The sequence below is a fragment of the Melopsittacus undulatus genome, chromosome 4, assembly GCF_012275295.1.
Source record: "Melopsittacus undulatus isolate bMelUnd1 chromosome 4, bMelUnd1.mat.Z, whole genome shotgun sequence".
NCBI classification, from domain to species: Eukaryota; Metazoa; Chordata; class Aves; order Psittaciformes; family Psittaculidae; genus Melopsittacus; species Melopsittacus undulatus.
Window position 1 is genome coordinate 94783055 of NC_047530.1, and position 14637 is coordinate 94797691.

Below are 14637 nucleotides of genomic sequence, written 5' to 3' on the forward strand. Positions count from 1 at the left end.
TGCCAGCAAGGCCCTACTGCATAACCAGCTATGGTTGTCTAGCAGGAATTTCATACACCATGGGTGAAAGATGGTGAGGAGGAACAATAGGCTGAAAAAACTGCAAGAAACTCAGCTCATAGATACTAGGCAGGACGCTAGCATTGTTGAATACTTGCCTGGGCAGTGGCCTAGGTCTGTCTCTCTATTATGAGACAAGACCCACAAAGCTCATGCTATGTGGTGGGACTGTATCCTCTGAGGGATGAGGGATGGCCAGAAACACTAAGAAAGCTTTCAGAGGCAGAGGGCCACCTCCAAAGGCCCTACTGGGAGAGGACTCCAGTGCCTGTGCATGTGCATGCTCCCTGCCAGGCACCCATGCCTGCAGAAGAAAGGGCAGCTCATGCTTTCCCAGCTCCCTCGCTCTCTGTGCTGTGTTTTTGTAAAGCTCTTTATTAATTTAACTGGAGGCCCATGTTTCCACTCTTAAGAAAATCTTCCCTGTCAGCAGTCTCTCCTGAATCAGGATTGACTCCAACTAGGAATGACACAGAGCTGTGTTACTTCTGAGCCCTTCCACCTTCTATAAGAAGATGGTACAGAATTACTGTAACCAAAGTACTGAAATCATTGTAGAGCAAATGTCAGTGCCTTCCCCTGGGTATAAAGGTTACTTCTTGCTCTGGAAATTATCTAATTGGACGGCAGGGAAAAAAGCTGGACTTGTGGGGCTTGCGTAAGTAGGGTACACCATCTCCTTCATCTGAGATATCCAAAGGCACAGACTTTGGTGAGGTGAAAACAGAAAATTCTCTAACTTTTTTTTCTGGAAGAGAAGAGGCCTGTTGTTGTTTGTTTATTCCTGGCAAAGCTACCCATTGCCATGGCAATATTTTGCCATTGATGGTGAAACCCCGTGTTTCATTTCCTTCAGCTCATTCACTGAAACCCTCCATCAATTACTTAGGCATTTCTTTTTAATTAATACTCCAGCCACACTGTGATCTCCTGAAAACTTTGCAGTGGAGTGGGCTTGGAGTAACGGAAACACTTTCTGCAACAGAACAGTAACACAGCCCCAGTTATGTCCAGAGAACTGCCTGGAAGTTAGTCTCCTATTCCAAACTGCATGCCAAAACAACTGCTTTTTCCAAAATTGCAAATATTATGAATATTTATAACAGCTCTGTCAAAGGAAAGGCATAAATCGCATTTTCCAGAGTCCTTCTGCGCCGATCTCAGCATTTCATTTCTTGCCATGTAGCAGTTTAAAAAGAAATGGGTTAATGGAATTTTGGTGGCATAGCTCTCTCAAAGGCATTGCAAGGTTTGACTCTCTCTTTGCCTAGGCCATCACTGTTGGTTCCTAGCTAAGGGAACAGGCAGTGGCCTCCTGTGCTCACACCCCTATGTCCCTAGGGTCTCTTCTAGCTTGTTTTTGGTGGTGTTTTTGGTATCAATTAGGCACAATGTGATTCAAACTTATTTATTTCTCTCAGCAAGGTTTCAGCAGGGGAAGGGGGTGCAAAGGAGTTGTGGCTTGCATTACTCAGTCTGCTTTAGCGGAACAATCTTCACCTCGCCGGAGATGCTCGCTGGCAGACATGTTTCAGTATGGGCAGGGGTACACCGCGCTGCTGGATCGATTTCGGTGCCGGGCAGCAGGTCCAGACACGGATCTACGCAGGACCACCGCACCACAGCCCCGCGGCTGGGGCCGGCGGAGAAGCGGCCGGGCGGCATGAGGGCCCGGGGCTGAGGGGCCGCGGCTGAGGGGGCTGGGCCGGGACTCAGGAGGCCGGGCAGGGCTGAGGGGAGCCGGGCGGCGCTACGCTTACCCGCTCGGTATCCCGGCAACCTGCCCACCACAGCCCCGCTCGCTCTCCGCGCCGCCTCGTTCTAGCCGGAGCAGGTCCGAGGAGAAGCCCCGAGGAGAAGGCGTGGAGGACGGGCGGTGTGCGCCCTGCCCTGGCTTCCCCACACTCCTCCGGTGCCTGCCCTGCTAGGATTTGTGCCTCCCTGGTGACAAAGGGAGTCACACACCGCTGCCCTGGGCACGGCAGATTCCAGTATTTCCTGTGCTTTATTACTTACTATGCTGTGATACCTCACCTCTTTAATTCTGACCAGAGCTAACTAAGCCTTAATGATTGATTATCTCCCACACGGTCGCTCTGGACGGTAAGAATCAAATAGCTTATTTCTTCCAATACCTCCAAACTGTTTGGTAACAATCTTTGATAATAATAATCTAATGACAAGCTGGTATCTGGCGGTCAAAAATAAAGATACTTTTGCTAGCTGTCATTAGTGGTATTCATCACCTACCATTATTTGTGTTCACTGGTCAGACAGCACAACTTTTGTGGCTTGGTTTCTACAGCAAACACAGGCATTTGTTATTATTAATATTTACTAAAAATACAGTTTTAGCAAGTATTCTTGAATATCTGGTTAAAATGGGAATACTTTAATGAGTAAACCTGTTTGCTAAAACATTTGAGGAAAGCAAACACAAATGGTCAGGACATAGAGCCATTATATATATATATATATTTAATACCTTTTTTGAGGGATTAAGTCTTCTCCACTGACTATAACTGTATGTTTGCCTTAGTCCAATATGTTTTCATTATGAGCATACAACAAAATTTTAATAAGCTTCCCATGGTTTCATGCTCACTACATTTCCCTTTGCAGTTACATATACTGTAACAGTTATCCTTTATTTCACCCTGCTTTCAGAAAATTGTGTTGCCTTTTCTATGCTTGGGATGAGCTGCCTGTGCATATGTGGCCTAATCCAAAAGCCACTGATGATGAGGGTGAGACTACTGAACTTCACTGTGCTTGGTGTTAAACCCATAATTTCACCCTACACATATGCACAATAGTCTAAATCACACCCTGATATTCATGAGCCTCCTAAAGAACAAAACTTTGTCATTGCTGTGTTACCACTGTGCTTGGAGCAGAAGGATTTTGAGATCAAAGACTCCTACATTTCATGAGTCTGAGTTTTTGCTCTCGGTGCCACCCTTTTAACAAGTACTGCAGCAAATGGCAAATTTGAAGCAGCTGAGACCGAGGCTGTACTTTCAATACACAGAACTAAGTCTTGTGAATTCTAAACAGTTCTGAAAAGACTAGGTTTCCTGGTAGATCTGACACCAACAGCCATTGCCAGGAAGAGGCCTTCTGAAGGTTAGGCATAATAAAATTCAAGATGCCTTTACAACAGTTCACAACACAGACCAGCTTGGGAATGATCACAGGGCTGCCCAGAATGTTTTATATGGAAAGTTCTTCTGACTTTACCCTGTCCTGTTATACAGGTCTGTATTATGGGTACCCTTCTTTATTACACAACAAGAGTTTCATTTAAAGCAGACCAACCAGGCCAGACCCTGGGTCAAAAAGCTGAGGAAATGTCTACTTAATTGCTGCCAACTTCAGAGGAAAGAAAAACTTGGAGGGTGGTCTCCTTTGCCTTGCACAAAGTAACCAGTTCACAGTTCTCATAGACAAAATTGCATGGTGATGCAGAGCACCTACTCCTCTGAGCACATCCTGGTGAGTGTGCAGGTAGCACTAGGACTGCTTGCTGGCTTAGGTACCCTAGAATTTGACCAATGACAAGAGGTATGTCAGGAGAGATGTACTGTTATGTGTACTGTTAGCATTCTCTGAGAAAAACAGATGAGCAATGCATTTCATCCAATGAGAAGCCAGGCAAAATTAATCTGTTTAGATTTTTTTACAAGCAAGGACTTCCAACATCTTTATGATTCTTGATTACTTTTTTTTTATTGCAGGTTTTTAATAGTAGAGAATATTAAATATTACCTTGAGGACACTTCAAAGTGATAGGATTTCTACCCCTTGTGATTTTCAAAAGGCTCTCTCAGGCTGCGAAGGACACCTCATCCAACTTCCTGGGTAACTTAAGAGTGATCAAGGCTAGATAAGAAGTAGCCAAAATATACTATACTTTGATATCACATTACTTTTAAATCAGTATCACAAGATATTAAGGACCTAATCCCTCATCTTTGAACAGCTGATACTGACAATACCACTAAGTGTGTTTGCATGTTCTGTGGGATGCTCATTCATGCTGGTCTGACTATCTTCCAAGGCAGGCAAGTGTGTGCCACAACTCAGTAGCTTTATTTTGTGTAAGTAAAGAAAAAGAACAGAACAAACTATCAAACAGAAAAATCCATTAACTGTCCCTCAGGTCAGACATAGACATAACCTCAGTTATTGGATTGGCCCTTCACTATAAGAACACACAAATCCTATCAATCTTGTTATATAGTGACCCCCAATTTCCTCTGAGGTTGTCTGTTCCTATTTTTCCAAATGAGATTTGATGCCTCCATAAATCCCAGAGACAAAATTCCTCAGGTCTTCCCCAGCTCCTGCATTCTGTTTTCCAGCAGAGTGGGACTAGTTTCTTTCTCAGGCTTTTAAAAGGCTCATAGACTCTGTTACAAAGCACTGTGCTTTGCAGCACACAATCCGGTAGTGTGAGTTAACTGCTCTCCTGAATACTAGCCACTTTTCTCCAGTTCTAAAAAAATAGTTCCTGTTTTATTTCTATTATCTGTGTTTTGCCTTGAAAATGCTAACAATGGATATTTGGGGAGGAACAGGAAGCATACAAGCTCAAGAGCAAACGAGAGCCCAACTCAAAGACTGTGAAGCTGTGCTACTTCAAGGTTCACAGCAGGAACTGAGACCACACCTAATATAAAGGGAAGTATTAAGAAAGGAAATAATAACATCTCATGTGTGCAAGGCTGGAAATAGGGACACTTTTCAGCCATAAAACATGCCTCTCCACTTTAGTGGCGCTGACATCAGACCCATCATGCATCCTACTGTAGTAGTGCCCTCTATATGAACCTCTCAGGGAGCAAAAGTCATGTTCAAATATGCAAATTACTTTTTTTTGCCCTTTTTTTCCCCCCTACATAGCCTGATCAGACATTAAAAGCACGATACTACTGAGAAAGTCTATGCTCAAGATATAATTAGAAATGGTCTGATGACTTCTGAAGAAACTGATGTAGTGATATTGAGAAGGTATTTCTGTTCAATGCTTTCCTTAATGGGCCAGTTTCTCACTTCCCCACTCTTCCATGGGCTCTTGGTTCTGCTCTCTTCCACAGCTCACTAACTGCTTCTGGCCTTAATGCTATTCTCTAACTGGATAAATAATTGATCTGGTAAAACAACAAAAACCAACCCAAACCCTAAGCAAGCCCAAATCCTTCCAAAACAAAACAAGAATTACTAGAGGAATAGGGCAAAATATGAATCTCATAAAATGCCCTAGCATTTAGCTAGCATTGTTTAGAAGTTAACAACTATCTGGAGGACAGACCCTCCACAGGTGCATACGAAGTGCCACTTGGTAATTATCATCTCCACTCTGCCAGCTCCTTGCACTATTTATTAATCTAGTAATTGTTCATAGCAGGTATCCTTCATGCCTACAGTAAAATTTAGAGGGATAGAAAATCCAGTCCAGTAAGAACACTGTATCCAAAACAAAATGTCCCAGATTTTCTAGCATGAGCAAGTGCTTTCTACAGACCCAAAACAACATACCACTGTCACTGTAGCTAAATGCCATTTAATTGGCAGCTAGAAAAGTCTATAATACATTTCTTCATGGAAAAATGTTTGAGCTCTTCCAGTTTGCCAAGATGCTAATTAAAAACAGACGGCATGTTATAAAATCCTTTCCTTGACCTGTGCTCTCTTATATTGACCTTCTGTACTTTTTTCATGGCATTGGCTCCCTGCAGAATTATTCTAATCTTCCTAAACTTGCATTTATTCTTCTGTGGACAGAAAAAAAAAAGTTATTTATTTAAATGTACATAGGAAACTTATTTGTTACATGTCAGGCTTTTGAGGAGAGAATCTTTACTTGTTACGAACAGGTTTCTATATCCTGACTAATTCACAATGAAATAAATCTTAGCACCACAAAGTCACTGAAATAGTTCAAGTACAAGCCTCTCTGGAGTGCCACTGACATAATGAATTGCACAATGAGAAGGATGTGCCTCATCAAACACATTATTGTTTCATCAGTGCTAATCAAAATACTTTGCAAAGCAGGAATTTGGATTAGCGGTGAAACATTTTAAGGGATTGGTGGTGGTAGCTCCACAAGCTTATTTTACTGATGTTTTTATTGTTCTTAACAATTCAAGAAATTTGGAAAAAATACCTTATTTTGGTAATACTTAATCCCTTTTATCTCAAACAACTACTAGATTTGCCTGACATCCCACCATACCCTACCCTACAGCGATCACACTGCCGCTGCACAAGCCCAGCACAGATTCTCCATCAAATAAGATACTGAACCAAGCTGAACTCCCTGGTCCCTTTTCCTTATGAACCACATCCCCTCACAGATGAGACTTTGGAGGGCTGAGGAAGTCTGCCACATCCACTTGCTCATACGCAACACGCTATGTATTTGGTACAGCTTTAAGAAATTATTTGCTCTTTTGGCTGCTGGCTCTCTCCCTCTGCAGTGGGAGAGCAAAACCAACACAACATCGTTATCTAAGAACTGGCTGTAGTTTTAAATATAATTTTCATAGCAACAGGGAGATATATATTTCAGTTATGACTGCTCAGAAGCTACAGAATTTTCCCTACCTTGAGTATGATAACATTGCCATTTGAGCTTACAATGCATCGTATATTTTACTTTTCTAAGACAACAATCCAAATTCCAGCTGCCTTAGACTTTTAGGCATCTGCAAGTTTTCACTGTTGCTGCCCTTGTGATTTAGGCAAAGAGTCATTAAGACCGGAGGGCCTAATTCCCAGCCTCAATATAATACATGAGTAAGAAGTAATAAGCTCCTTCATGAAGCAATATAACTCTCCAGTTAAATAAATGGCACACACTACTGATTAAACAAAGGTACACATGGCTTTTTTTCCTAAACAATTTTTTTTAACCTAAGAGATGAATATATAAGAGAAAAAGAGAAGGACAAAAAAAAAACAGGAGTGGGAACTCAGAGAGCATCACAGAAACCAAGATGTTAGACCCCAGGCACTTGAAAGGGGGACCTGAGAGATGTTCTTGGAGCAAGTATTGGCTGAAAAGAGCTTGGAGCTGCAAATAATCTCCCGCTGTTCAATTTGCTTTTCACTCAGGGAAATGAACGCTATACATTCTTTAGAAACAAAGACTGAATCAAAAATACGCAATTCCATCAACAATCTGTTTTCTATTTTCTACTGTTTTACAGAACAATCAGAAATAATGACTTTTTAGGTAATTGCTCAGGTCAGAAGTAGCAATAATGTGCTACTCTATGTTTCTGTCACCTCTGTCTCCCCTCAGGGAGGCAGATCTCCATATACACATTAAATATATTAAGAGCTCTCACTCTCTTGAGCTATATATAGCTTCTATTCACAGGCGAGCACCACAACCACTTATTCATTCTTTTCATGCGTTACCTGCTGTTTTCAAGGCTGCCCTGATACTAAAAATAGCTTCGCATATTAGAGGAGGGTTGCTATAGATTCAGAATGGGTGATGTTAGGAAGACAGCTAAATCCTTCTTGCCAAGGACATGAAAGATCTGTGCGGATGCAGGTGACGGGCAGCTGTATTATTATCTGTGACCTGGGCTGTGGTGCCCTTTCTTAAAGACTCCCAGGCTCCAAGGCTGGGGTATCTGTGCTCTGCTAAGACCACACCAAACTGCAAATCAATACAAATCATGGATCTCACTACAAGTTTAAGGCTTTGTTTTTCATAGTGTAGCATTAGAGCACAGTACAAGAGTACCTTCATGTATTAATAGTACATTAGCTTCTTTTTAACTGGGAAAATAATTTAATATCATGTTACATGGGAATATTTCTCTGCAGGCACTGATGAAAGAAAATACAAAAATTCTTTGGTAGTTGTTCTTACTACAGTTGAAAGGATGACAATTCATCATCTATTTGATTACTTTCAAGACAGCAGTGAAACCACATAAAAAACTACTATGTACGGCTGTTTTGAACTTCTGGCAGTGTGTCCTCTGACAGTGCTGACAAAGCTGATGTTAATTTTGGAAGTTATCTTCCTGTCTACAATTTAATGGATAGTGCAAGTGAAAAACTGCTTATATATAACTTTCCAACTCATTTACTGCATAAAACAGCGAAGCATCCTATAGATTCGCGCATTTTATTGTTAAGGTTCTGAAACCTAGGCTTTCAAAATCTGTCTGACAAAAATTTTGTAATCATAAGAAAGATTTTCTTTTGCCAAGCTTGAACATACAGAAGTTTGAGGACTCTATCTAGAGCACAGTTATCTCTATTCTCTGTAATTAAAAGCATCTTAAAATATTTTCCAGGTTTTAGAAGTCACTTTTCTGCATCAGGAGGATATCACTGGTTGCATCCTTTCAGGATGATGATAGTAAGATTAATGGAGATAAGCAAGTGCCTGAATAAGACCTACTTTTCTTTCATAATGTAGTAAAATCTTTCCAAGTGGTAGCAATCTGATCTTGATTTTGAAGGCAAGAAAGAATGGATAACAAAACATTGGTCATTAAAGTAACTCCTACCTAGAAACATCGGAGTTTTATTCCACCATATAGGTTAGCATGAGGAAGTCAGAGGAATATTTTTGTTTTGTTAAATCAGATTATAGAAACCTGCCAAATACTAACTCTATAAAGGCTGAGGTTCAAATAAAGCTAGTTGTACAGGGAAAGCGTGGCATATATTGACTAAACCAAGATTATCTGTATATATTAAAACAGATCCTAATATAACTTTAAATAATACAATCTTTTAACAACCACATATTTGAGGACAGTGTAATGCAAACTTAAGAGACGATTCCTCTATGCTAAAAGAAATGTTTTTTTCACTCAAATCTTACTTCATGTCCTGACCCTTATCTTTCATGTGGTTATGTTTTATTCCCATTCAAAAAAGGCTGTTATCTAGATACATAACTGTTAACATTTTAGTTTATCGCCTGCAAATTGAATGTGGTTAGAGCAAGTAGCACAATCTCCCAAGGTACAAGCTGGAGTATTTATTTTTACTTGCTATACTTTCCTCAGCAATTTTTTGACTCTGCCATTTTTACTTCTAGAGTTGTGAATATTGCAGGACTCACTGTTGCTGGCTATAAGAAAACATAACTTGATATTTTAAACTAAGTTAAGACTAATTATTCCCATTTAGGATAGTTATCCTTCCCATTTCACTTAGCTGACATAGAATGGATAGTATCCTGGCAATATTTTCAATAGAAAGGTAGATAGTATTTCAGTACTTTATGTCTGAATGATTTTGGTGATTAAGTAACACAAAATTGTATTTAATTTGAAATATAACCCCTATTATTCAAAAAATCTAGCAATCACTAGTGTACTTTTACTAATGAATGGTCAGCTCTAGTAGAATGGCTGATGGCATTATTAATTGAGGTCTCACAGTAGTAATCTATAAGCAGGTTCATTAAAAAAAAGTGAAATAGGATTTTTTACTGAATCATCCTACTTCACTGCTCAGAGAAGCCTGTATCCTTCCATTTCCATTGAATGATCAGCTATAGATCACATTAACCCAGATGCTTTCAGTCTCTACGTGCAGTTACTATACTACTTTACTACATAAGTAATCCAACTGAAATCATATGGTGATTACATTATTACAACCTATTAGAATCATAGAATAGTTAGGATTGGAAAGGACCTCAAGATCATCTAGTTCCAACCCCCCTTGCCATGGGCAGGGACACCTCACACTAAACCATATCACTCAAGGCTTCATCCAACCTGGTCTTGAACACTGCCAGGGATGGAGCATTCACTACCTCCCTGGGCAACCCATTTTATGCACTTACACCTTATTTTTAAAAATCTTTCTGTGATATTTCAAACACTTGATTACACCACTGTATACTGCAAGTAACTCTGCTATGAAATACTTTCTTAGCTTTAGCACAACCAGTGGAAAACACTGTGATGAACTGAAAACACTCTGATGCCTGACCAGCTACATACTGACCTTGATTCTTAAATGAACATCTCAGATTTTGGTTAAGATGCAATACATCTGAATTTTCTGGAACATGCATGGAGGAATGAGACCTTATTTCTCTATTACATTATATATTAGACTAAGCCTCAGAGGCACTGTTCTTCCCCAGGTTTTCTAGAATGCTAGGTATATAAACACTGATTAACTGCTTCTGTGACTCAGAAGAGTGACTTGTCACCGACCTTTTTATATAGAAGACTTTAGATTACATATGTTCAGTTGTAAATTATTTGTACCTTCCCTCAATTCTCCCCTTAACTGTATACTCTGAATATACACACATTATGCACAAAAATGCCTATCAGGAAACAAGGCAATGCATATTTTTTCCACTATGGTTTAAAAATGTAATGAACTGTAATTTTGCTCACATATTATTTTTATTTTCACAAAATAAATCCAGTGTATATACATATAATTAAAAAAAAAACAACAACCCCCCAAAAAACCCCCAAACCAAAACAAATTGCTTGTTTTCAGTTGGTTGCTTTTTCTGTTTTTGCTTTATTATATTTTCATTTTCTCACTTATTATTTTCTTTCCTCTTTTTCATCTGATATCAAACTGGGAAAAAACAGATTTCCCTTTTTCTTGGATTTATGTATTTGAACCCCATCAGCTGCTTTCCACCATAGCAGATCTAGACATAAAAGCAGGATTAGGCATTCTTTGCTCTCTTAGGAAAATGTTCATACCTGGGGGAATATAAGCATAATACACCTCTAAAATCTCCCCCAGTGAAAACTGGAAAATATTGGAGGAGTTAGTTTCTGTATTCCACTTATTTGAATGCAGGTTGATAAAACTAAGTAGTATTTTGTGTATATTGATAATTACTTTTTAATTAAATTCTTGATAGACTTGTTTATGCATGCTACATGCATATGTAATCTTTTAGTGTGCTTTGTTCTCAATAGAGCTGCCAAACTGCAAGCTCTGGCGACCAAGATTACCTGCCATGCAATAAATATGGCACTAGCAGTGACAATTAAAGGACACTATACAGGAGTCTACATAATGTATCTCCAGGGGATTTAAATCCTTACTTAAAAAAAAATAACCAAAAACCCAAACAACAAACCTTGGAGATAACCTGGGAGGTTGCTTCCAAGATTTTCTGGGTATTTTTAATGAAAATCTGCTTTATTATTTCCATAACTGAATCAGTTTTTCTAAGGTCATACTGGCATTACTTAACAATGCACATCCTAACAAGGGCTTGTGGCCTAGCTTATTTTAAATATACTTTTTGAAGCTAACAGAAATATCGGGATCAAGGTTGTTGCTATGAATGTTCCCTGAAGTACAACAGAATGAATGAACAAAATAATCTGTTTTTCAAGATATTATGATAAGATTCTTACATAACTCTGTAGTCACAGAGTCAAGAAAACTAAAATAGATGCTAAAATTAAGTTATAATTATTCATGTATCTGTGATTCATTAGTGTGTTAAGAGTGTGAGTGATGCTACCATCAAATAAAGTGTTGAGAGCATAACTTAAACTACTTCAGACCATGATAATGAAGATTAAGGCTGCCCCTCTGCAAACAGTAACAAAACCATTATTTTGTGAATTGTGCTTAAAGTTGAGAGGCCTTATCTGCATCACAGGAGGAATAAATCAGGTTAGGCTGTATTTTCTAACTCTCTGGCCTAAACTGGGATTCTATTTACCAAACTGACCAGCTAAGAATAAGGGTGAAATTTCCTCATATTTTGCTCCTTGGGAGATTTTCATATCAACTGACAATTTCAACTCCATTTCTAATAATTTTTTTTAAAATCCTATCAGCAGAACAAGCTTAATTTGGAATTTGAGATGTGCACTGTCCTCTTCTTTTGTGCTTCGCCTTAGTGTTTATAAAACTAATTCTCAAACTTTGGTCTCCAAGTAAGTGCTCTATAGACGGCCAACAAAACCACTTCTTTCAGATAGTCTGACAGTACATTAAGCAATAAGTAGTTGTGAAGGTCTGCAGTTGATTTCTTCACCCTAGAAATACAGGAGCCTGGAATAAGAAAGGTCCATGGGTCAAATTCTACTTCATAGAGCTTTCTAAAATTCCAACATCTGCTGGTTCTGCCTTTAGTTATACAGAACTGGGGACAGATTTTCAAAATAACCAAGTTTTCTAAGTTGTTTATCATATTGGAAGCCTTAAGTATTTTAGAAATTCTGTCCCCACACAGTACATCTGACACCGATCTCCAATGGTGTTAAACAGGAATAATTAAGAGGAAAATTTCCACTGATAACTGAAATTTAGGAAATTCTATACTCTTATAACAGGATTAGAGATCATATTATTATCTCTATTCTATCTTATTAACAAATACAATGCAATACAATGATTGCGGTTACTTATACAAAGGTCTGGGATTTTGGAATGAGGGAGGAAACTAATGAACAATCAGATGCTGTTTTTTCAAAGGCACTTTTCTAACAATGATTACAAACTGAAATGGTAATTGCAACTTCAAAACAGCATAAACCACCACAGCTGCTCTCAAAATAATGGATATAACACAGGCCTGTCTACGATATTTTCTGTAACTGACTCTATACTGGAAGAGATTTTAAATCCAGAGGTGCTTTTATTGAATAAATTACTTTGTCAGCCAAACAAATAAAACTGTATTTGCCTTTTAGCACAGCAACATTGACATCTAGTGGCTAGTTAAACTCCACATCTGATACCCTTTGTATGACAAAAAACCATGGAAAATACAGTCTACTGAATTTGACAAAATACATGCATTGCAACAGCCTGCTCTCTTTACATAGCCTGTAGATGATTGCAGAATGATGGTAGTCTTTAACGACCAATCTGGAGTGACCAGTCCCAGTGAAGCATGAGCCACTGCCCCTCAGCACAGACCCACTGTTTTTTCCTGACTGTCAGCAAGTCTTAGGCTTGGGAGTCAGCTGCCTGACAGAAGAGTAAACCTTGCTCTGGATGCTTGTTGGGAGGCATACTGCATCCCAAAATTTTTACCCTGATACCTCCAAAAGAAGAACTACAATTATTGAACATGATGCTACTGGCATATGTGAAAGTCCATTTTTAGATCTACTCAATTTTCTACAAATTACTAGGGGGCTTCAGAGAGAGAGAGAGGAAAATCAGGAACATGACAGATGCTGTGAGACTGTTCGTTCTATGAAGACACGAAAATAAATGTTTTGGCAATCTACTTCATAGACATGTAGAAGATAGGAAGGTGCCAGCATCAAATAATGTTAGCCTAATTTCCTTATTTTTCAACATAGTAACTAGCTTAATGGAGAACGAGGAAAGATAAACCTCAATTTTACTAGCATTCTTTATGGTTCCATATTACTGTCTCATAATCAAATTCAAATGTACATGACAAAAATATATCTGCCCTGCAAACAGGTCTTACAAGGTTGTCAGTGACCACCTTGCCCTCACTCTCCACCCCACTGGTAGCTGCCTCTTCTGGCCTGCTGGCAAAGCTGCCTGATGTGCTTCATTAAAAATTGGACCAATTTTTTAATCGGTTAACCAAACTAATTTTGACTGAACAATCAGAGGCTGTTGAGTTTAAGCAATTTTACCAGACCTTAGGAGGCAATAATCTCCTGCTGAAAGGTTGGACTTGATGATCTAAAAGGTCTTTTCCAACCTAGTCTAAGGCTGAGGTATTTCTTCCTAGCTAAATACTTATAAGGACTAAACAGCTGTGTTTAGTGTTTATTAGAAATACAGAAAGAACTCTGAGCATGAAGGAGAGCAATAAAACATATAAAAGTTCTCAAAAATGTAACCAATATGGACAGGTTGAAGTACTTTCATTTCCTTAGCTTCAAAAAGCTAAGGGCTGTGGGCACATATGTCTTCCAGTATTTAAAGATTTGTTATTCAAATGAGGATAAATTCTTTCTTTCTGTACCAATTAATGTAGGGCATTAAGATATTATCTCCAGTAGCAACAAAGGAGATAGCTATTAGGGAAAAAAAAGCTGTATACTTAAGAAGTTAATAGATTAGGCTATTTATGCTGTGCAATCTCCTATACTAGAAGATTCTAGGAATGGCTCAGTAAGTATATCAGATATGATTCTTTGAATTCTGCATCTCCACGATTTAATACCTTCTTTTGGTACACACATGTTGATAAAAGCATCATGTCTGACTTAAGCATTCTGAATACACCAGGTCCCAAACTCAGCCCATTTATAGATTTAGAGCAGGAATAAAGTAAGAACTACAGTGATGTTGCCTCCTTTGTGGGCCACGAAGTTCAGGCTACTGTAATTTAAGAGTATCTTTTCACACTACTGCTAAGCTGATCTAATGGAGTGCTGCTGCTGAAAGGGCTGCCCTTGTTCCTCACCTTCCCCTTCCCTCCTGTCCTATCCCTCCATCCACAACCATTTTTTTGCACTACCATTGTTACACATCAGGATAGTCAGAAGAGCTAGAATGACAGAAATGAAAAACTGCAGTTCAGCAGAAGTACTCAGATGAGCACTGTCAGTTAAAGAAAAGGAACACTTTCTTTGGAGGCGGCCA

At 39.1% G+C, this 14637-nt stretch overlaps 1 protein-coding gene across 4 annotated transcripts in view; it reads right to left on the reverse strand.

Moving 5' to 3' along the window:
• Nucleotides 1-14637, reverse strand: part of LGI1 (leucine rich glioma inactivated 1) — a 30676-nt gene that overhangs the window by 14026 nt on the left and 2013 nt on the right. The gene's annotated exons all lie outside the window — the stretch shown is intronic.